Source organism: Sarcophilus harrisii, chromosome 1, assembly GCF_902635505.1.
Source record: "Sarcophilus harrisii chromosome 1, mSarHar1.11, whole genome shotgun sequence".
NCBI lineage: Eukaryota > Metazoa > Chordata > Mammalia > Dasyuromorphia > Dasyuridae > Sarcophilus > Sarcophilus harrisii.
The window spans coordinates 538,611,154-538,636,782 of record NC_045426.1 but is presented as its reverse complement, the minus strand read 5'-3'; positions in this window follow the sequence as shown (position 1 = coordinate 538,636,782).

Below are 25,629 nucleotides of genomic sequence, written 5' to 3'. Positions count from 1 at the left end.
TATTGAACTGTAAATTTTTTTTGCCATGATTTTCTTATTTGGACAGTATGGTTTCTGGAATCAATTTGTCTTTTTGTATAAATTATTTTCATTCTTTCTTTTTGAATAATTTGTGTCACTTAGGTAATAATTTCTTTTTAAATATTTCATAGAATTTGTCTATAAAATACAAGGACCAAAGGTCACTGTTTTTTTTTCTTTCTATATTCTATATAGTTTATTTAATTTTATTTTTAATATAATGTTCTTTAATACATTTATATTTCATATTTCTCTCTTTTACTAATGCACAATTTTTCATAACATGGTGTGATTATTCATTTTAAATTTCTTTCTTATTTGTTGTCATTTTACCTATTTTATTATGATAATTTCCTATTTGTAGGACTAGAGATTTAGAACTTGAAGTAACCTTAGAAGATTTTTGTTTTTATTTAATTTAGCTCGTTAAGAGTTTTTTATTTTGATATGGCTTTAAAAATAGTTTTAATTCTGTTGATCATTTCTATCATCTGTTACACATTTTATCTATTCCTCTATTTTTTAAAATATTTTTTACTTGTTTTGCTTTTATCAATTTGTTGATTTTCTAATTTTTCATTGCCCATTTACTTTATTTGCCATTTTCGTATTTTATTAATGAATTTCTGCAGATATTTGAACCCCGATGTGCGCTCCCAGAATGCTAGATGTTTCCTAAAATTTTTGAATGTTGTTTCATTGATGTTCTTCCCTTTTACATAGCTATTAATTTGTTAAATATATTCTTTGCTAAATATTTAGCAATTTTACATATAGTTTACATCTCTTGTGTTCAGTATTAATAATCTTTTTTGTTTCTGTGTGGGGTGAGATTTTTCAAAGTTGTATAAGGGACTAAGTTTTCCATTTCTTTTCTATGAAAGGAAGGAATAAAACTCGGTTAACTGATAATATTCTACTTGGGTATTTCTCATGTTTCTGAGGAAAATAAAAGGTTATACTATGAGGCTCAGTTTTTTTTTAAGAAAAGGTTAAGAGAAGCTTGTAGAATAGATATCTTTTACCTATCTCACATATAAAGATATATAAAATATTTTAAGTAATTTTTTTAAACCTAGAGTACTAAGGAGATGTGTCTGATGGATTATTTAAAACAAAAATAAAATAAATGACATATATATCCTTTGATATATATCAAAAACAGGGGAAATTGCTCATGTATTTTCTTTCTTTTTGAAAAAATACTCAAAACCCCCAACTAATTTTCTTTATGGAAAGAAATGACTCCTACCCAATCTATATATACAGATTTTGGAAAGACCCATCTCTGTTTTTGTTCTGTGATTATACTGATAAATATTTATGTTTGCAGAAACAACTGTGTTACTAGTCTGTGAGAAGTAGCTGCCTTCAGTCATTCTGTAGTTTTTTGTTTGTTTGTTTGTTTGTTTGTTTTTTTAGGGAATGACTAAGAATATGCCATAGTATCTGTGCCCAATTTTATACCTTTTAATATTTACTGTGGCAAGATATATGCATCAAAATGAGAATGAGTGGAAATGTCGTGAGAGGTATTCTTTGGAAAATGAAGTAGGAGAAAGCCATAGAATATGCCAGCTTTTAATTGTGCATGTCACCAAAGAAAATAGGGAAATAAATGACTTTGATACACCTGGGGTGGATTACTGGATTGGGATTATCTTCTCTAGAAACTAAGCAATTTTGGAAACTTGCACACCAATAGACATGCAGAACAATGTATGCCTAGAAAATAAACGATCCTGTGAAATCAATTCAGTCCATTAAATGGGTATGATATCTCCCATTCTGGTTGTGTTTGGATGGCTTGCTACCAAGGAGCTGCGCATCAAAATGCAATTCCCTCTTGCTGTTTGGCAGGGGACATTCATCTGTCATCATTTCATGTCCTGAAAGGCCTGATAGATGCAGCAACAAAGGATGCCATGCACCACAACCCTGAACTCGAGTTGTTTCAACAGATGGTGTTTTATGTTTTGCCAAAGAATGGCCTTTTTTTATTTCAACCATGAATACTTTCTTTCTTCTTTTTTTTTTTTTTCTCAACATTTTCCAGCATTAGTCCAAACATGGTCTATCACTGCTTCTGGATTCTCAGAGCTTTTGATGCTTTTGCAGAAGGACCATGAAAATATGCTTTTGCAAAGAAATGGAGAACTCAAACCAATCACTTCATGTGACATATTTATTTCACAAGGAGGCTGTACGGAGTGCTTTAAGGTTGTAGGTATCCAAGGTAGGCTGCTTCATTAGAAATAAAGTATTGAGATTGAAATGCTCATTATAGAGCTGTGGTTCTGGCAATAAGAAAAGATTAGTCAGAAAAGATGACTGACAAGAAATACTTGTTTAAAGCAGTTGGTCCCACTATCACTTTTTGGAAACTCAGGGCCAAGAGAAGTGAAAAAGCACAGAAGGAGGATAAGTGGAAGATAATCTAATTTAACATGCTTTACTAATGCTGTGAAAATGTTGAGCTCAGGAAATTGATGGAAGGAGATCATTGACTCAAATCAATTAACTGAACAAATGTTTATTAAATACCTATTCTGTCCCAAGGATTGGGCTGGATGCTAGGGAGAATAAAATAAAAACACAACCAGTCACTTACTTTAAGGAGGTTGTTAGAATAGGAAGATAAATTTAAAATTCCTGATATAAATTCCAGAATGCACTTTCTTCATCTATAAAATGGGAGTAAAAATAGCACCGGCTCAACAGGAATGTTGTGAGGATCAAATGAGACTCTTTTTTTCCCCCCTCTCTCTCTTCTGCTTTCCTTCTCTTCACCTTTCTCTCTATCCCCTCTCTTTCTCCTGATCTCCTTCTTCCTCTCTCTTTCTCTCTGTCTCTCAGACATCTGCCTAATCTATCTGTATCTATCTGTAGTGTTTTGCAAATGTTTATTATTATTATTTTAAATAGTACTTATTATTAAACAATATCCCTACCTTGTAAATATATCATTAGAATAAGAGTAAAACTAAAATTTTCTTTTAGATGAGTCATCTTTTCCCTTTTCTTGGGTGCTATGGACATCTTTAGCAATCCAGTAAAGCTTATGAATATTTGCTCAGAAAAAAAATTTATAAAATAAAATGTATAAGATTACAAAGGAAACTAATTGTTTTGAAATACATTGATCAAAAGATACAAGTTCATGAACTACATTTAAATACAGGGTCTGTATTATTGTGTGATTATATCATGTCATTGGAGATATATTGACATTTATATACATATATACACATGCATGTATTTATGTAATTGTATAAATTTGCAAGACTTCTAGTCATGATTCTTTATAGGACATCTCTTAAGTGGTAGTTTTGTGATATTGGAAGATATTAAAAATATGTGAAGAAAGTGAGATCCAGGAAAATTGTTACTTGTACCAAGTTTCATAATCTTTAATAAGCTTTAGTTGACTTATTTGTCAAATGAAGTACTGGGCTTTAAAACTACCTTCTACTTTGAAAATTCAGTGATAATAAGTAAAATTCACAATTTCTTTGCTTGAAATGTAACCTGAAAGATAAACAAATAGTACGAAGGAGATTGTTGAGTTGCTGCATCTGAATGGAGTTAATCAGTGAAACTGATTATACTTGGTTTTGTAATTTTCTGTTTGTTTCAAACCCAAATTTGAAGATCATTTGCTGGATAAGTTGTTTATAAACACCTTTCCTTCTTATTTTGGGTTATGCTGAAATAATATGTCATTTTCTTTGCAAAATTGAGAGTGAGTGGGTTATAGAATTCACATGAAAGCAAAGAAATGCTCAATATAAATCAATAGATTTCTATTAGTCCTAATCACACCCTATAGATGTACATGAGGCCTAAGGTGAGAGAAATACAGCTTTTCATTGAATGAACTGGTTCATTAGCCCTGATGGAATGAGTACAACCATAATGCTATTGATCAGTATCTATTGCAACAAATGGATCAGTGAACATTACCCTTTTATAGAAGGGCAAATGAGACTGAACAAGGATGATATTCTAGAAGATTTTTTGTTCTAGTGTTGTATTTCTTAGATCAGAATTATAGATGCAAATTTGAAAGATATCGTAAAAGTTATATAATTCAAGCTTTTCTTTTTATAGATTAGCTATCTTAAGTCCAGAGAGGTTATAACTCATTCAAGATCAAATAGTCAATGGCTGCCAGGATATGAATCCAGGTCTTCAATGTTTCTGCTGAGTCACATATCCCAACATTTGAACATCCCATTTAGAGGAAAGGAATAGATTATTCTAGATACATTCATTCTCTTCCTTGCAATAGCTTGCCTTCATAGTTGCCTCATGTTAATTATTAATTTATCTTTCCAACCTGGATGTATTTTAACTACAATCTTAGAGGACATATAACTTAAAGAGAGCAAATACTAAAAATAATTTCTTAAATAGGCAAAAAATTCAACTTCATAGAAATCTGACCCTATTTCTCTCCAACTCCCACACTCCTGATGCTTTGTTGGAAGTTACAGAGGTGGTGAAGGGGATTTATGGAATAAAAACCGTTTAGTGCCACTGCTTCTCTTCTCACTGGTCTATGTGGGGTCTCTATGTAGGATTCTTTCCTTGTTTGTCTTGCTCAAAACTAATTTTCTTCCACAAACTTTGATTAAACAGATCCTTCTAATTTGAGGACTCTATTACTCTGTTCCTTCTAGTTCTTATATCTATTTATTTTAGGCTACTTTTCATTTGTACATGAGTTTAAAAGTATTCTTAATTCTTTTTCATGTATTGATAGTCTTTGATCTCACTTACTCTTCTCACTTTCTTTCACCATTTTGAGGTTCATAGAGAGTAGGAAATATATTTTCTATTTTTTACATTCAGGTTTTAATTTATGCTTAGGTGCAATAATATATTAATAGCAAAATAGGTGATCTTCTTTGTGAGAGAAACTTCGAGTTCAAATCCTGATTTTGCAGAGGTGTCTTTATCTCCCTGGTCTCAATATTTTTCTGTCTATCCCTTTGTCTAGCCATAACTCTGAAGGCATTTATTTGATTGTCAAAAAGTCTATGACTCTTTGATTCATAGTTTAAGGAACACAGATAAAAATACCGTGCCCAGTTAAAAAAGTTTATTTTCCAAAGGACTTCATCTCTTTGAACTTACAGATCAGAATAATTTCTTTCTATAAGTGTAGTATATATAACTGTGTCAACCAAATTTAAAAAAAAAAAGATTAATGGGCTTTTTCTCAAGATTAAAAGTTAATCTTACCTTTGATAAATAGTAATGCAAATCTGAATGATCCACTTTATACATTATAAATTATTTGTAATACAAACTATAATATAAAATGTATTTTCATAATATTTATTATATATAGTTCATATAATATGTAATTTATAATAAAATATTAATATAATATTAAAATAATTTATAATAAAATTGATAATATAATATGAACTTTTTGGAAATACCAAAATGATATGAAAAAATAAACTACAAATTAATAAATACAAATTCAGAACAAAAGAGGAAATGTTGAATCTTATAGGAGAAATAAACAAAAGAGAAAAAGAAAACCTAAAATTTGGTTCTTTAAGAGTGTTAATGGAAATGATAAAGCTCTAGCTAATCCCATTTTTTTAAAAAAGAAGAAAAATAAATCATCAATTTTTTTAAATGTGCAATATGAAATCTCAATACAGGAAGTTTAAAAACATTTGTCAGACCACATTATACTTATATTCTAGCAAAATTGTCTACTTCAGGAGACAAAATATGAAATAGGGATGAAGGATCCACAAAAGGGAAGAAAGAGACTTAGAGGTGATTTTTATCAAATATTAAGAGACCAATTAATAGCTTTTATACAAATTATTCTCAAACATTGAGAAAGAAACTCATTTTTTTGAGGCAAATAGAGTCCTAACATCTAAACAAAGGAGGAATAAAAAAAAAAAAAAAAAGATAACTTCAGACAAAGTTTTCTAAATAAAATCCTGGAAAAAAGTCAGTGGAAATACAATGCTTAAAAATTTCTTGATGACCAAGTTAAAGTTATATCAAGAATTAAAAGATGGGTTTGACACTAGAAAAATAATGCACATAATTTACTATAAAGAAAACAAAAACAATCTTGTGATGACTGTATTAATAGATTCAGAAAAACTTTCACAAAATATAAGTAATTTATGCCAAAAGATTGTAAAAATGTTTATGCATATAAAGTTCTTAGAGATACTAAACTTTTCTTCCCCCTAACCAAACTTCCCTGTTATTATTGAGACTGGCACTATCTTCCTAGTCTTCCAGGCTTACATCCTAGGAGTTATTATCCTCAAACTTCTTGCTATATCTCATCCCACTGCATATCCAATCTGTTGCCAAGATGTATCAAATTTACTTTATTAACATCTTTCAGAATTGCCTTTTCTCTCCTCTAATACTTCCATAACCTTATTATATACTATCATCTCCTTTAGACTATTGCTATAATTTCCCAGTTGATCTCTTGTCATATTTTTCCTCATTCTAGTTAATCTCACATTATTTTTTTTTAAATTAGTAGTAGGCTATAGTTAAGCACAAATATGTTTATATGTAGATATATACATGCACATACATACATACACCCACCCACACTCAGATCCCCTTCCTCCAAATATACACACACATAATACATTCATACCAACACACATATACACATATCTATATCTATATATACATAGAATACACACATATCTACATATACTTATACACATATATACACACACCTTTACTCACATGTAATGCTTCTAAAACAATATTACTATGGCTGATATATAGGGTAGACTTCTCTTTTGATTGAATCTTTAAGTTTGACTTTGTCTAAGATTGAAGATTACTAGTTGTACTGTTTTTTCCTAATAAATTATCTTTCTGATCCTTGTTCTAGTATTTGTGTATATCTCTTCTTTTCTATCCTTACTAACTCTTCTGCTTTAATTCTGCTCCTTAACTTGCCTTGCTATTACTTTAACTCCCCTTATACATGGATTCTTCCCTTATCTTCTTTCCCACCCTTTACTTCCCCCCTTTCCATCTCTCCTGCCTTATTTCTTTACAGACTTTGGACAGTGCTATAGCCTTCATAGTATATATGTAGTATTAACTATTTAACTCATTATGATGTAAGTAGGTTTTAAGAACTATGAGCTCTCTTCCTGCCTCTACTGCCTCTGTGTCTATTCTTCCTCTGCATCTCATTTGTATAACACAATCACTATTTTTAGTTTTGCTTTTTAGAGTAATATCATGATCAACTTTGTTCCAATCTTTCTTTTGACCTACCAATTACTTACATCAATCTGAAACATAATATGCCTTTCCTGTAATGTCCGGACTAGCTTTCTGGGGGATCCTTCATCTTTAGTTGGAGAAGTGATGAAAGCAGGAGTCACCACAAAGATTGTAAAACATGGAATGTCCATGGCTGAGAGAGTCCTCTATGACTGTGGCTGAGAGTCTTCTGTGACTGTGGCTGAGAGGATCATTCCCAGTCCTCTCAGCCCTTAAATACTTCAGTACAATTACATCACTACAGCAACTGAGCATGTGCCACCATTATATCACCATATCACATTAAGTATATGTTTAGAGAACCAATATCTCACATTGAGTGGGTGCTTAAATATAAGCACCCTGCTGTCCTTGATTCAAGTATACCTTTTCAGAGTTCTGGCCTTCTACACTTTCCATGTAAAAAATATAAACAAGTTGTCCATGTTAAGTTCCTTGATATTTGTCTTTGATATTTACTCTTATATGTTAAATATTCTATGGATTTGGATTTGGTTGAAAGAAAGTCCTGAAAATCTGCAAGTTTGTTGAATGTCCATTTTTTTTCCCATTCAGTATCATGGATACTTTTGTTGAATATGACATTTTTACCCTCAGACCTAGGTTTGTTTTGTTTTGTTTTTGTTTTTGTTTTTGTTTTTTGATTGCTAGCATATATGATTTATTTCTTACAAAATTTTCTCCTTGATCTGGAGTTTTTCAAATTTCATATTCCTATATGTTTTTCACAAAGGATCTCTTTGTGATGGTGATCTGTGAGTTGTTTTTTTTTTTTTCTTTTCTATTTCTATTTTCCTCTCATATTTTATCACTCCAGATAATACAGTTTTCTTGGATTATTTCTTGCATTATTGTTTCAAAATTCCTTTTTTTGATCACAGCTTTTAGGTAGTCCAATTATTCTTATATTTTTTCTTCTTTGTTGTTTTTCTTATAAAAATGTTTTACATTATGTTTTATTTTTTTCCTTCTTTATATTCTGTTTTGTTATTTCTTGGTATCTTATAGCTTCACTAGCGTCCCCTTGCCCAATTCCAATTTTTAAAGTTATTTGTCATAATTAAGACTTTATCTCCTTTTCTAGTTGGTTACCTTTTTTTCATAGTCTTGTTTTCTTGGATAGTGTTTATTTTATTTTATTTTAGTTTTTAAATTTTCCTCAATGTTTGTTATTTGGTTTTTAAAATCTTTGTATTCTTCTGTCAATTCTCTCTGGGCAGGGAGCCATTTAATGGCTTTGGGAGAGAAGAAACTTTATTTTACTGCAATGTCCATGTCTGAAGATCAATCCAGCTTCTTTATTCCCATAATAAATCTCAATGGTTGGGTTCTTTCTTCTCTGATAGTTCATTTCTTTTAAATCAGAAGTATTAGTGTAAGCATCTCTAATCCTTGGGGAACAGTGCCTTTAGCTTCACTTCAGATCTCCCCCCTGACCTGGAACCCCAAACTAAAAGCTCAACCCTCTTGCAAATGCCAGCAGCCAGCAGCACCCCTGCCACATTGCTTCTGCACTCACCAGCTATGCAGATTCCTTCTTGCCCAGGGCCTCATCTCAGCAGCACAGCTGGGGCTGACATTTCTAATCAGCTGAGGTTCCCTCAGTCTTTCTCTACCTGGTCTCTGCACACAGTCTGGGAGATGAAAGTTTCTGTGGTTCAGGCTGAGGCTCCAGCTAAACCTGGATAGCCCCAGGAGTCCCCACTTTGTGTTTGTGTGGAGCTAGTCTGGAAGTGTGTGTATTTCACACTGGTTAATCCTTGTCTTGGGGTCTTTGTTCAGATCTTCTTGGATTGTGCCAGAAAGATCCCTGTTTTGACCCAAGTCTTGAATTTTCACCAGACTTTGATCACCCTGAGGTGCAAATTTGTTCTATTTATGGGGGAAATCTAGAGAATTTGAAATTTATTTACCTATTCCACCAACTTCCCAGAACCCTCTTAATCTGCCATTCATTGAACAAAGTTATTTTCCTAAAGCAAAGGTAACCTTTTTAGTCAATAAACTATTTTTTCAAGATCAAATATAAAATCCTCTTGTTGCATTCAAAGTCCTTTAAATCCTTTCCCCCAACACTTCCAGCTCCACCTTTCCAGTTTTCCTATACCTTATATAACCACCCCACTAAATACACTTCATTCTAATGACATTGGGCTCTTTGTTGTTACTTAAATAGGGCCCTCATTCTTCTGATCCTAGGTATTTCCCCAGGCTCCCCCAGGTATAGAATTCTCTCCTTCCTCAATTGGTAGTAGTCATAGTCAGCAAATTTGCATGAGATTTCCGTTATCTCTGTCTAATACAGTATTATTATAAGGAGAATGGGAGGAAGTAGATTGCAGAAATAATTTGGACTGGGGTTGAGCAAGACATGAATATCAATAGAACAAGTGATCAAGGGTTTTGGTAGCAGAGAAGAATGTAGGATTAAACTTATTAATTATTGCATGGAATTTGAAAGATAGAAAAGTGATGCAAAAGCAGGGATTATAACATATAAAATAGTGGAAGGTAAAGAATTTAGACTTCATAGTGATGATGGAATATAAATTTAAGAGAAGTAACTCACACTGCAAGATGGATAATAAGTTATGTCTAAAAGAAGCAATTTCAGTTATGTTGATCATGGAATTAGAACACTTGTGACGATGTCAAGATCAGATAGGGAAATAAAAAAGAGGAGAAGCAGTGGTATGCTGGAGTTAATTTGTCCAAACTCATAAAACAAATAGTTGAAATTTCAATGTGAGCATTTATACCTAAAAATTGCCAAATGTTACAAATCTGCTTTTATTTTATTGCTTTGTTGATTGTCTAGACTAAAGAAAGTGATGGATAAAATGTTAATGATGCAGATAAACTCAAATATGTCATGCATACTTTTTTCCCCCAGTGGGTTGATTGTTAAACCTTTAACAGCTCACCCCTGAATGGAATAGTCAACCACTGGAAATAAGGATTAAATAAGTGAAGAGACTAGATTACTTGAGTAAATATTCTTTGCATAAGGACTTGGAAAGGAAAAATATGATGTTTTCATAATGACATTATAATGTGGAGGGAATAAAACAGGTCCCTTCATTTTAAAATGGAGGAAAATGAATGTAGTATTTTTAACAGATCAAACTAGGGGAAGACATTTTTATCTCACATGGGATAAAGGATAACACACTGTATAAATAACACAATTTTTCCATGACATGAAATTGGAAAGGTTTTGCATACACAAAAACAGTACACTTAAAATAAGAAGGGGAATAACTTTAAAATATAGTGAATAAAGGTGTAATATACAGTATATATAGTGAATTATAAATATCTAGAAGCAAAAAATGTCTTTTTTTTGTTTTTTTTACAATTACTCCAAAATTAAGTTGTTAAAGGATATGAATAAACAGTTCTCAGAGAAAACTCAACAGGTCAACAGATCAATAATAAGTGAAATATGCAAATTAAAAATAGTGGCCCAGAAATTTCTCATGACAACAGATGAGAAAATTAGTATTTGAGGGACTGTGGGAACACAGGCACACTTGGTGGATTGTGAATTTGTCTAGCTATTTTTTTTTAGTATTATTACATATTAAAAATAAAAAATAAAATTATTTTTGTAATTTTATTGAAAAAGTACATGAAATCTTCATAGCTAGAGATTTTAACATTTGGCACATAGTCAAGAAGTTCAAGAAAGTAATAAAAGCCCCATACATACCAATTATTGTGGTTTATAATGAATAGTAAATAAGATAGTTATCCATTGAAAGTGAAATAGTTAAATAAATCATTGCATATGAATGATAAAATGTTACTTTACTGAACTACAAATAATAGAGAAATATTGGGATAGCTTTTATGAAGTGATAAAGTATAACATAAGCTGAAGTAGGAAACCAATGTTTAATACTTTCTTGGTAGGGGAAATATAATGATTAAAAAGGTACTTTTCTCTGACATGAACTGAATTTTTTCCCTATAGTGATAGCCTACTTGTACAATTTAAATTGTGAGCTTCCGGGAAAGCATATATGCTTCATGTTGTTGGCATTCAGTTAAAGGCAAAATACAATCATAATAAGGGTATTTCTTCTATCACTGTTCCACCTTACCTCTCACTTTTGGAATTGATTATGGATGAGAGAGACAGGAATGAAAACAAATTTTCATTTTTGATGAACATTATTTACCTGAAATGGTACCATTGCTATGCCTGAATACACAGTACTTAGGTTTTCTGCAAATAAAATTGGCCACAATTTTGTTTTGATATGAAGAATAAACTATTTTGCTATGTTGCTTAATCTACCATGTCTATATGCTCCCTCTAGTACTTAACATATTTTCTTTCTTCTAATTTTTCTGTTTTCTCCAGTTCTACATCATACACAATTCTTTGGATTTCTTTCAGTTCTTCTCCTAAGTTCTACTCCAGTTCAGTGCTCCTAAGGTAAAAATTTAACAATGACCAAACATGCAGACATTTAGTAGGAATGATATCTTGGCTGCTACAAAATTAATTTTCAGTGAACTCCAATGGAGAATGAACGGGAATGAAATTGTAGTGAGCATAAGGAAAAGTTTCTATTTGTACTAAATTATTATTCTTCATTCAAAATATTATCACATGACTTTAAACTTGACTTACTGCTTGACTGCCAAAAAACAGAAATTGGATCACTGACCAAGTTGAAAATTGTTTACATTTTACTTGGAAATAAGCAGACAAATGTCTCACACAATATAGTTCTAAAGCTATACTGAATAAAAAGACTATAAGTACAAAGCAAGTTATAAATATGACAACTGATTTCCAGGAGTCTCTTAAGAAACAGAATATATTGGAACAGCTGGAAAATTGTCCATTGTACAACTAAACAAAGATGCTCCATTTCTCATATGGCCATATTAAGTGAGGAAATAGAAAGAACTAAGATAAAAAAAATTGGTAATAGATCTTGTCTTAAGGCTTCAGAAATGCTTCCAGAGATTCAAAGGATTGTTAGCACCCTATATGAAATATAAAGAATTCAGTCTAATGCTCAATGTTGTTCCCACAAGCTAACATAGGCATAGCTAGAAACCCACAATCCCTCAGCAAAAGACCTGTTCACAGTGAGTTCACTACAGTGGGTATTTTGGAGTTATCATAAAATTTTAAGAATCATTAGGAACTTAATATTTGATATTGGAAATAGATAGGCAGATTTTATGATGCAGAAGATATGAAACATCAGAACTAGTCTATATAAAATCACAAAGACAAAGACAAGAATAATAAAAACCCCAGGAAAAATGAATACTTTACTTGTACCTAAATCATATGGTTTTGGCAGTTTACACATACTACAATTAATGGCTATCAATTCTGCAATTCATATTTGTGATATGTAGATCTGATATAAAATGAATTCAGGGCATATACTTATTATTTATTTACTTACTTCTTAGGTTTATATAGAACCTTTCCTCCAAAAAGCTAAAATAATTGTTCATGGAATTCCAAATCTACAGGGTTTAACATTATTCTGGTGGAAACGAGAGAGAAAATAGGAAGTAGATTTGGTATAGTATGGGAGTGTTACTATGCAGAAGAGGCAAGATTTATCAAAGTGAATACAACAAGGAAAGTAAAAGGAATCAAGAATATGATAAATAAAACAGAATAGAATTTCAAAATTAACCATGGCCTTAGAGACCATTCAGGCAACCTGAAGCTGACTAGACGTGATCTCAGCAACATCCTCTGTAAATAGTTTTCCAGCCTGTTTAAAGGTTTCAGTGGAAGCATCCCACTATTTCTGAAGACAACTCATTCTGTTTTTATAGTTCTCATCAAATTCCACCCCCAACTATTGATTTCTCCTAGCTCAACATTTTGGGGCTAGATAAAACTAGTTTAATCCCTGTATCATACAATAATCTTTCAGTTACTTTGAGATAGCTATCATGTCCTTCTAAATCATCTCATCATCTAAATCAAACATTTCCTGACCTATGGATTCTTACTGACTACTCTTTTAAAAATTCATCTTCAGCAATCTGTTATTAGTCCCATCTTATGAGCTAGTCATTTAAAGTTTTAAGTCAGTTGATGAGTTTTCTATGCATCCACATCTGTTTTTTTTAGATAGCTTCCCTATGTGATCCATATACCTGTCTTTGTGTGTGTGTGTGTGTGTGTGTGTGTGTGTGTATAGTAGAATTTAAGAGAGTGGTCCTCAGGGACAGGTAAGAGGCTAAGAGATTGAAAAGCCTATGATCAGCATTAGTGAAGAACTGATGCTGTGGGAAATCAGGACATTCCTTAAATGGTAGCTTATTCTAATGGTCCTAGTAGCAATACATCAATAGGCTCTAGTTATAGCTCTGTCTGATTTAGTATCCCAACCTGGCTACCTATGTGATCTTGGTTAAATTCCTTAATTCTTCTGATCCTAGGTTTCTTTGACTATAAAATGAGGAAGATTTAATATTAATTTATAAAGTTTCCTTTATTTCTTTATCTTCTGAGTCTATGATCCTATGTGCTCCAGAAAGCCTAGGATTCTATGATCCATTCCAAGACTGTGAAATGTGAATTATTGATAATTATTCAATATTACTTTTTCAGGTAATTCAATTTTAGCAGTTACTGAAACTTCTCCTATCTCAATGTTCAAGCAGCAACCTCTTTACAGTAACCAATGATTAAAGAGATTAAATTAATTATCAAAAGTTATACATATAGTCAACAGAAGAGTTGGGATTCAAATCTAGATCTCCTAATTTCCACTTGTTTTTGGGAAAGCATTTTGTTTTGGTTCTTAAAATTCTTCTAGTGTGTAACACAAAATGAAACAACCAGCACATATTCCCTGAAGAGATGTTTAAAGTCTTGAACTTACTTTTGACTTCTTTTTTTTCTTTTTTCCTACTCCTTTTATAATAGGGTAGGATACAGGAAATAACCCTGAAATAGGAAGGAAAAAGGGCAGCTAGGTGACTAAGTAGAGAGAGTACAGGAGTCAAGAATTCTCATCTTTTTGAGTTCAAATCTGGCCTCAAGATACTTTACTAGCTGTGACTCTATTTTACCTCAGTTTCCTCATCTGAAAAAAATGAGTGGGAGAAAGAAATGACAAACAATATTTTTGCCAAGAAAACTCCGAATAAGGTCATGAAGAGTCATCTGATGAAAAATGACTGAACAACAAAAAAGTCGAAGAAAATCTGATATCCAGTCCAAATTCTGCTATTAACTACCTATAGAACTACCTTAACTAAGACTTTTATATTCTTGGTATCACAATTTATAGCACTTTATTTCCTTTTACATAGCCTTAATTACAGTTGACACTTGATCACCTCTCACCTAGAATACAACAGTTTCCTAATTAGTTTCTTCCCCACTCAGATTTCTTCATTCTCTGTTTTATCCTCCACACAGCTACCTATGTTATGTTTCTAAATTACAGTTCCTATCATGTCACCTCTATTACTTGTAGAATAAAATTCAAATTCCTCTATTTGATAGGTGAGTCATTTCACAGCCCAATTCCAACTTACTTTTCCAGATTTGTTAAATATTACTCCCTTTTATGTACCCTGCAGACCGGCTAAACGGCCTTTCTTGTTGTTCCTTACTAAAAACATTTCATCTTTTACCTTTGCATGTAAGTATGCATTATATGAATTGTATTTCCTTTTTACCTTTGAGTCAAAGAATCTTTCATTCTAATTCAGTCATTTTTAACTTCAAACTCTTTGTGACCCCATTAGGAGCTTTCTTAGTAAGGACACAGAAGTGGTTTGCCATTCTCTTCTCCACCTCATTTTACAGATGTTATAGCTGAGGCAAACAGCATTAAGTGACTTGTCTAGCTATTAAGTATCTGAGGCTGTATTTGAACTTAACATTTCTCAACTATAGGCCCAAACACTCTGATCAGTATATTACCTAGCTGTCCTGAAAGATTTTTTAGTATCCTTCAAAACTCATCTCAAATATCACATTTCTTATCATCCTCATCTCATTTTCCCACCAGCCTTTTCCTAATTCCTACAGCTGATATTGCCTCCCCTGCAACTAACTTGCATTTATTTTGATTATTCTGATATTTGAAAATGTTGTCTCCTCCTGTTGATGTACGTAAGATCCTTGCATGAAGGTTAGACTTCATTTCTTCAGTACCTTAAAGAGTTCTTGAAATACAGGAGGTACTTAGTAAATACTTTTTAACTGAATGATTTCAATCAGTTATTCATCTATAAATAGGAATAATATCTGGTGTGGAAACAAAGACAACTTATTATTGAGGAATTGGCTTTTTGTGAGGAGAGTATATCATGATTTCAAGTGTTTTAATAAATTTGAGCTAGTCATCTCTACCTGTACTACCTATCAGTGTATGTATATACATGGTATATAGAATTAAGCATAAATTATTGCTAATATTACTCTAAAGGTTTTTGTGATGGCCACTGCACTGGGATTTGATTAAGAGCACAGATTCACAAAGAGACTATCTGACAGATTATTAAGAAAACTGAAATCCTCAAAACTTTCTTCAGGCAGACATGACTTTCTACATACATGTAAAAAAAATAAACTTTGATTAGGAAGGTTTTCTTAAAAGAAATTACAAGGCCCCTTAAACTGAGAATGATTTGAGTCCTTGAAGATGGAAGAGTATTTAGTTACCTAGTTATATATCAGATGACTTGATTATAGTACAAATAAAACCACAATAGCAATAGATCATGAATTGAACTTATTATGGCGGTTTGGGTAATTATATTCTAGACAGAATAGATGTGATGATTGAAGTAAGTCTCATTTCCAGGGCATGATATTAGAACAGAAAAAATTAAACATTTGAACTACTCTTGCTCAAGAATAATGAGAGACATTATACTTCTAACACTTTAAGTTTCATTTAATTCTCTCTGAGGCCCTAAAACCAGAGTTGCAATCATTACCATTAAAAAAAAAAATAGTTCCTTCCCTAAAGGAGGATATTCAAATTGGTTATTTTCTTTATAATGGAAAATCTAGCACTTTTTAACCAGCAGAAACAATAAATTTGACAAAAACCTAATAGAAATTGAATTATTTACTTAATGTGACCAAGCTATAGAGAAAAAAAATATATACTTAATGTATTGTACTGTATTTAATGTACCTCTTAGAGGTGACAACAAGTGGTTTTCTTTTCTTTTCGTTTTTTTTAAACTAGAGAGGAAGACATTGTGATTTCACAGCCGTAATTTTCATTAAATTTTCAATCACAGTTTCAGTAACTCTTCAAAGATAGGAACACCATTTTCCAAAACTAGACACTAAATGTTCATTATGTCCTGGGGACCCTAAAACACTTGAATTTTCTGTAACCCATTACCTGCAATTCTTGGCATTGATTTTCTCAAGTGGTCAGAAGTCATTTCAAAGTCTCTTCTTTCTTATTTCTGGATTTAGCATTTCATCCCTTGGGGATGAATGTTCCAACCTCTCTTGCCTCTTAATAACTAACACGCCCACTATAACCCACATCCATACAATTAAGGTTTATTCATAATCTTCTGAAATTAGTAGAGATTACTTAAACATAGTTGTACTTTAAATATAAACAACATATTTGTTTCATTTCCTGTCTTTTCCCTTTTCAGGATAAACTGAAGAAATTCAGAATTTCAGACTCTGAGAGGAGATAGATCTTTATTTGGTGTTCCAAGCTATATACCTAGGGTACAAGATGAGTACTCTGTGGAGATCAGGCTATTTGCAATTCAAAGATTCTTCTTCCTTCTGAGAAAGACAATAAGAAGTAACTTTATATTCTGTGGTGGTTGTGCCTGTATGTTTGTTTGTTTTTAATCATAATTTTTTTTCCTTTCTCCCCACTATACTCTTTCTAGATGAAGCTTTTTTCAGTGCCTTGCAATTTATGTCTTAGCCTGTATAATGTTAGCAAGATATTAATATATGCATGAAGAGTTGCAGTCATCGTAATTACAGTGGCAAAGTGATAAACGCATAGCCATTTTGCCTGGTAATATTGTGTATTTAACAGGTTTATTTGTTCAACAGTTCTAACTTTAATTATATTTTGCCATTTGGGATTTTTAGACATATAACAATCATAGCTCTTCTCTGACTATTAGTTTAAGAAGATTGCATTCATTATAAAAAATAATCCTTATTTGTTTATTTAAATATTTCCTCCTGAATGCCAAAGAAGTGAAGGGACAAAAAAATCCATAATAACATTTATCCCCCTGTTGGGATTATGTTTCTCATCTGGATGCTATGACAAATCAGTTCCTTTTTCTAGCATTGCTTAGAAGGATACAGGACAAGCTTTGGCCATGATCCAGCTAAGTTAGGCTCTGGGCTTCTTTCAGGCTGGGAGCTAGGTATTGCTATTCTTAATAAGAGACTTACCTAAAAAGTCTCATGTGTTTGGCAAAAGCAACAGCAAATACATAGGAAACTTGGCTGATGTTGATAGATGGATCCAGAAAGTCACTGTTAATAGTAGTCAGGTTTAGTTCCTTCATAGTCAATGATGTCAAAATTATCTTTCTGAATTGCTGCTCTTTGAAGCAGGAAAAAAAAAAAAAAAGGTCTGGTTAAAGCTCACAAATAGGCTGGGGAATTTGTAAGCCCAAGGGAGGTCTAAGGGAAGTCAGAAAACACTTCAAATATTCTTGGAAGTCTATTCTCTGTTTGATTTCTCAAATACTTTGGACTCCTGTGAATAGAAGTTCTGTGAAAAAAATTCTGGTGTTTGTGACATTTGCACCTCTCAGTAATTAAAAATCAGATTGTAGATGCACCAAAATACTACATTCAGGGATTTTTATTCAATATAAAAATAGGCTTACCTTCCTATATTTTGCTCCAGTATTTCCTGTCTGAGACTATTTCAGACTGCCCAGAATACCCTTTGTTTGGGGTTTGAAAAGGTGACCTTTGTCTTGGAGGTATTCCAGGTTTTAGGAAACATTATTTACAGCTTTTGTCCAAGTAGTTTAAATCTAAAAGTAATTTATGCCTGAAGTAGTTTTAAAAAACAAACAAGTCACAAGAAAAGAAATAAAACCCTAAAAACTACCAGAAACCAGAGAAGAAAAGATGCATCAAAGCCATAAAGTCAAACAAGATTGACAAAGGAAGAAACACCTTCAGTCTCAGCAACAAAAGTCCTCATGGCCTCTTTGGAAGGAGGACTGCTGCCTTTCTATTAAAAAAGTGACTCATTTTCTTTTTGGAAATCAATATCTTAGGTTGAAGAGTGTTATGGCTTTGTGAAATGAAATGTTTACTTTTTACTCAATGAGTTTTTTGCTGTGCATATTTGTCATAAAGGTTGCATTATTATTATTATTATTATTATTTTTAAAAGGGGGTGGTTTGGAGAGATTATAAATGTATACACACATATATATATATATACATTTATATTTAGAATTAAATTATAACATATTTATGATTAAAAAATTAGAATAAAATTTCAGTCAGTTGGATTAAGATGAAAGATCACAATCAGTAGGAAAAGGCAGTGAAATAAGCAATAGTGATGAGATTAGATTCAGGGAACCAAATGAGGAGAATAACTCCCTGACCGAGTAATTAGGGAGTTAAATGATGAAATTAGTGGCAGGTTCGGGGTTCAGGGAACCAAATGAAGAGGTTTGACTCCCTCAAGCCTCTTTAGGATTGGCCCAAGGTAGGGAGTTTTTGTGACCACCCTTCTTTATAAGGCGGCACAGGGGTCCTTCGTAAAGGAATTTACAAACCCAAAAAGCTAGACTGATAAAGCGAAGTTTATTATAGGCATTGGGAAGTCAGCCTTTGCTTTGCATTAATAGAAAGGCTGAATTCCTTAGTGGCAAGGTCTGACAGAGAAATAAAATTTCAAGTAGAGAAATCCCAAAGAGAGATATAAAGTCTAGTTAGGGAAATAGGTGAGAAAAATAAAGAGAGGGTAATGCTGAAAGAGAATATTATTCCAGCAGGCAGAGGCTGCTATGTCAGGAAGAGAGAGAGTTTTCTTGGCATATTAACTCCTCTTCTAGGAGTAAATTTTAAAGTGGCTATTTTATAATAGAAGCCTTTGGCTACAAGTTGAGGGGGCTAGTGGGGGCTGGTGGGGGTTAGTGGGGCTAGTGAGTGGAGTTTGAGTTGGACTCAGAATAGACAATCTTGGAAATGAATGCTGTTCTCTTCAATTCAACAGGATTGGTATCTCCAGCTCCGAACTCAACCAACCCCACCTAGATAAAAGAATGAAACTGTTTGTCCTTGGGCAAAGTCTTTTGCACAGGCAAGAGTCAAGGAGAATTTGTCCTTCAAGGAATTTTAGAGTTTCAGGGTTCCTTCGTCATTAGGACATCAGATACTCATTTCTCTACTGCCGATTCATTATGATGTTGGGCCTTTCTTTGGCATATATATATGATATATACAGTATAACCTATCAAAATATATAATGTAAAATAATATAATTATATATATTTAATAATAATGTAAATATTAAATTTGTTTATTTAATGAAATAATATTTTAAATTATTTAATAACTTAACTATGATATAACTTAACTAGATAATATACCTATATGACTAATTAATCAAATGATATGGCACTAGGTGATGCACTTTAGGAAAAGCATCAAATGTGGGGTTCAGTCATATGAAGAATTCACAGTAGCCATTCTCTTTGGCAAAAGGAGAAGAGGTTACAGATGAAGAGCTACAATAGACACCGGGAATGATAATCATAAAATAGTGTGGGAGAGCATGCAGTTAGCAAGAAAGGGATTTTAACAATAATTTTGGAAAGAGCAAGTTCCCTAATGGAACCCCAATTAACCAAGAGAAAGGAAATATTCCACCCCTTAGCTGGCAGACTAAATCCTAAAAGGGATTTAACACTCTAAAAGAGTTAACTGTGAGAAGAAGTGGGTTTTGAGAAGAAAAACACCATAAGGCATATAGAGTTAGGAAAGATACCACATGGCATGGGGGAGGGGGAGGGTAAAAGACACCATGAAGCAGTATCGTGGCAGACTGACCCAAAGGAGGGCAGCAAAGATGGCATATGCCATAAGCAGATTTATAAGGCTAAATTAACTTCAGGGACATGACTGGGATTTCCTACAGGACATCGCTAGGTGAGGCTGTCCATGACCTCCACGCAGGGTGGATCCCAGGGATTTGACATACCTTGGATTTCTGACTGGATGACCTCCAAGGAGGGTGGGACCATGGAACTAAACTGATTTCTATTAGAGCCTTTTCCCTGCCTGCCCCAGGGAACAATTTCTTCAGTGCTCCAGTTTCTCTCTGCCAACTGCACCCACCATTCAGGACTTCATCATATATAGTATAATTATATATTTATACATATATGTGTATATAAGATATAACAATAAAATAGAATATGATATTATATATTTATATATTTCAAAGATAATACATTTTACATTTACTATTAGGAGAAATGATTAGTTTTCTCATATTAATAACCAATTATTAAATTAAAATTAAGATTTTTGCCTTTTTATTTACTCATTCAAAAAGTACCTTCAGTAGGTAATTCAGCCAGTCTCAGAGGGACATTGCTGTTAGATTGGATTACCTAAATCATCTGTGTATATATGTCTTGATCTTGGGTGGGACAACCCTAACCCCTGCCCTTCCCAACTAGAAAATCTTACAAACAGAATCTGGTCTAGGTGAGCTTTTGTTCTTCTGAAATAAAACCCTGCCCTGAAACTTAGGTGACCCAGAACTTGAAGGGGAAAACCAACTCTAATTTGTGTGTGTGTGTGTGTGTGTGTGTGTGTGTGTGTGTAGAGATGGATTCTTTTCCATAGATTGCTAGAGATAGTTGAGTCTTACAATTAAGTCAGGTTCTCAGCAGGAGGAACTGAAGATTTTCCCTCACCTTCTCATTAATATGTACAACCCCCTCATTGATTGTTAACCAATCAGAGTTGATTTCCCTCAGTGACACCTCCTTTTTCTAGGGCTATTGAACATTTAATTTCTCTATGGAATTCTTTGATTTCTCAGAGGGAGATTGACCTTTTTATCTATTATGTTTACACCATCAAAAAACCCTGTCAAATTATTTCTGGACTATAATCACAACCTAGGCCTTTACACTAAATTAACAGATTCTCTTGCTTTGGTTCCTTCTTTCTTAATCAACTTTTCATGTTTCTGAGGCTCTGGGGAAGCAAGAGGAGGTAGCATCTTTCTTTTGAGAAGTTCTAATAGCTCCAGGACTCCTGCTTTAACAGGCCAGTGGGCTATTGATCTACTCCATGAATCTCCTTGCTCCTGGCAGCTGCTGGGTGACTTAATGGGCCTGTCATGGAACTCTTAAAAAGAAGACCTGTTTGCAAGAGCGTGAATCCTTGACAAGCGGATAACTTCATTCCCAATTATTAAAAACATTATCATTCCAACAGTTGCTTTGCTGTGAATTGTTCTGGCAATATTTAACCTGAAGATAAAAAACCACCATCAACTTGTCATACTTTCCTCACTAACAAGTTCAGCATCAGTTTAAAAGGAAGTGCACCTGATAAAGTAAAGGCTTTGTCATAAATTATAGGTATCTGGCATGCAATACAAGAAAAGGAACAGTAAAATACTGTGGAACTCTTTTACATACTCTGACAAGGAAGGAAAAACACCATTCTGCAGTGTTTAATCTACCATAGCTTGTTTATTCCCTTTCTTGTTTGTACCAGTTCTGCAGTGCTTGGTCCTATATTTGTGGTTATATGCAATTAGTGCAGGCATTAATTTAAAGCATTATGAGAAGAGGATGAAAGTTGTCTGACAGAAAAAAAGAAAGTAGATTGACTTGGTGAGTTGAAAAGAATGAAAGAGAAGGGTTGAATTGTAATTGCTGGGTGTTGGTGTACATTTTTAGAACAGTATCTTTTTTTTGATTCCAAGGGCATATTCAAGGAGTATTTGGAGAAAGAACCTGGTACTGATTCTATTATGCTAAAATTTGAATCATCTTTCTAGCTTCAGACTATTCCACTCTAAACAGATAGGATCATGTATAGGAAACTATATCACAACTGCAATACTGAGATGAGAAGGCGTGGATGAGGTCCATATCATTTGAAAATTTGAATTCCCTTATAAATCAGAGTTTCTTAAAACCTTGAATCCCTGAATTATTCATATATGCATATACATACATGCATGTATACATGTGTATACATACTTAAATGTATACATAAACACACACCTCTGCATACGTGTGTAAATATATATATATATATATATATATGTATGTGTGTGTGTGTGTTAGGCAGCTGAGGGCATAGTAGATTGAGTGCCAGGTCTGGAATCAGGAAGATACATCTTCATGATTCAAATCTGGCTTCAGACACTAGCTGTAAGTGACCTAGGCAAAATACTTAACCAAGTTTGTCTTAATTATCTCATCTGCAAAATGAGCTGGAGGAAGAAATGGCAGACCATTGTGTGCACACTCCAGTGTCTTTGCCAAGAAAACCCCAAATAGGATCATGAAGAGAAGGACACAACCAAAATGACTCAACAACAAGAGTGTATTAATATATATATATATATATATATATATATATATATATATATATATATATATATATATATAGTATATACATGTTTATAGTGAGATAATTGCATTTCAATGTCATTGATTTCATTTGTAATAGTATTTATTTTATTTTATGCACTAAAAATAATTTTCTTCAGAGGGACCCACCAGACTTCCAGAAGGATTCATTAGTTTCAGGGACTGAAGCAAATTTCAAGACTGATTAGTATTTTGGGAGGATGGAAACTCCTACCATGAAATTACCTCTACTGATTTGGATCAGTGCTTTCTTCTTCTCTAATCATTGAAAATAACCTTATGGGGTCTCTGAGTGAATAAGGGAGCTGCCCAAATGTGTCAGAAGCAGTGTTCTGGTCACTACAGTATATTATATACTTAATAAAACATTAAATCAGCAAAATGGCAAAAGGATTCTTATGATGATTATTTAAAACTGGTCATCACTTTTCCCCTGTTCTTCCTCTGTCATAGCATATCACACACTGTGTAATGAATAAACATTATCTAAAGAATATAATCAGAAGGAGAGATTTTAAGTCTATTTCCATAAAAGTGTTTAAAGTAGAAATTCATAACCAATCGTATATCATTTATTTACCATGGTTCAAAATAAACATAGGTCTTCTTGTGCTGAATGAGTGTGAATGTCTTTGGTAAATTCAGGAGAAAAAAATCAAGTTTCACTAAAAAATAGGAGAAAGAAAAGGTGAAATAGAATGGTAAGTTAAAAATTAATGAAAAGGATAAAAACCATATCCCTTATTTAGGCAACATTAGAAGTATGGAGGAGAAAAGAACAAAATTGAAAAATTAATTGGAGAAGGAAAGAAATGAAAAAAATAATAATGAAAAAATTCAACATTAGGAGAAACAAATCGATAAATATCTTTGACAGTCTTCAAGAACCCAGGAAGCACATTGCTTTAGCTCTGTATTGAAATTTGAAGTTAGGAGAAATCTGCATTTGCATATGTCTGTCACTAAAATGCAAAGTTACACTTGGATTAGTGAGTTTCCACTGAAGAGCTTCCTATATCTTTCAAGCCATAGGTCTGAACCCCCTCTTTCTTTTCCTCCTCCAAAAGAAATATGAAGCAAGGAATGAACACTATATCAAAGAGTTAAGCATCTGAATTGCTTTGTAGTATCCATATCACAAAAATAAATCTAGAAATGTACTCTGAAATAATAAGTTTAATTTACCATTCCTAAGGCATTTATTCCCAAGCAATACATCAGAGGAGGAATGCTACCTTATTCAGAATTATTTTCCAATTCTGCTAATATACTGCTAACTGCCCCTTATTGGTCTATGTTTTTGTTTTGTTTTTAACAATACTTGTGATTCTATCACTGAAAGAGCCCCCAATAATGGATCCCCTTTAGCGATCTAGTATTACAGATCAGTACCTTTAACTATAACCTGTAGTTTTAGATAGTTTACTGGACTATTGAAATTATATGATCTGCCCAGTGTTACATAGTAGGCTTGAGAGGAAAGACTGGAACCAAGTACTCTTGAGACCAGTTCTCTATCTGCTATGCTATTCAAACCAATTGCTAATCTCTATCTGGACAGGAAATATCCATATTAGAAATTCCACCCACTGACCGAATCACAAGACTGGAAAACAAACCCCCCAAAATAAAACATAAGTATTGTAGAATTTATTTTGTTCTTCCTCCTCATACACTTCTTTATAGCTAGAATATTGCATTAATTTTAGGGATTTAAAGAACAAACCAACAAAGAAGAAACCAAAAAACTTACAGAGAAAGATTTACATAGCAGCACTGTCAGGAACAAGATTTGGAATCTGAATCCTGTCTTTTGGAATCCTGTTCTTTTTTCACCCTGCTTTTCTTTATGGGGACAAAACCATTTTGGACTAAATGAAAATAAATCTCTATCTCTTCTTACAGCTCCAAGTTTTCTGAATTCCAAGTCAGATTCACCTTTTTTTTTCTTTTTCTTTTCCAAAATCACATACTGCTGCAGTTTCTGGCTGGAACCCAAATTCAGAAACAATCTAAATCTTTCACATAAGACTGTTTGAATGGTATGTTTGACCTGACAAACCAGGAAACACTGGCAATAATGTGAGAAAGAGACTACTTGGAAGGTTTTCTACCTGAATCCAAAGAAAGCGGATAAGCCATGGATGAATACCCAGACATTTGGATTCTTATCTAAACCCAATCCTTATATAAACTTTTTGAATTCCACCCACCATTCATTTATCTACACAATATGTTTGGAAACAATGAATGCAAAGCAACGAGCCATTGAGTTGGTGTTGGCCAGAAGAGTGGAACTGAAATTAAGTTTCTTGGCTTAGAATATTGGAGGAGCTGTGCTAAGGTGCTTTATGCAGAGTAGTTCCCCTTTTTTTGTATAGGTCAGTGTTGTCTAATTTCTATGTTGAATTGTAGGATTAATTAATACCTATGGGTAAAGCTTCTAAATAATACTTAACTGTTCCTCTCAAATGGAGCCCTTCTGAACTGAAAAAGGGATGAAATAAAAAGATTAAAGAAGAAAAAGCTTTACTTTAGGGACAACTATTTTATACAGGCATCCATCAAGTTATGTACTGATGGCAAAGAATTTGTGGTAAAAATCCATGACATCAACAGAGACATTGGCAAAAGTAATGGCTACAATGTAAGAAGTTGTGGAGTTCA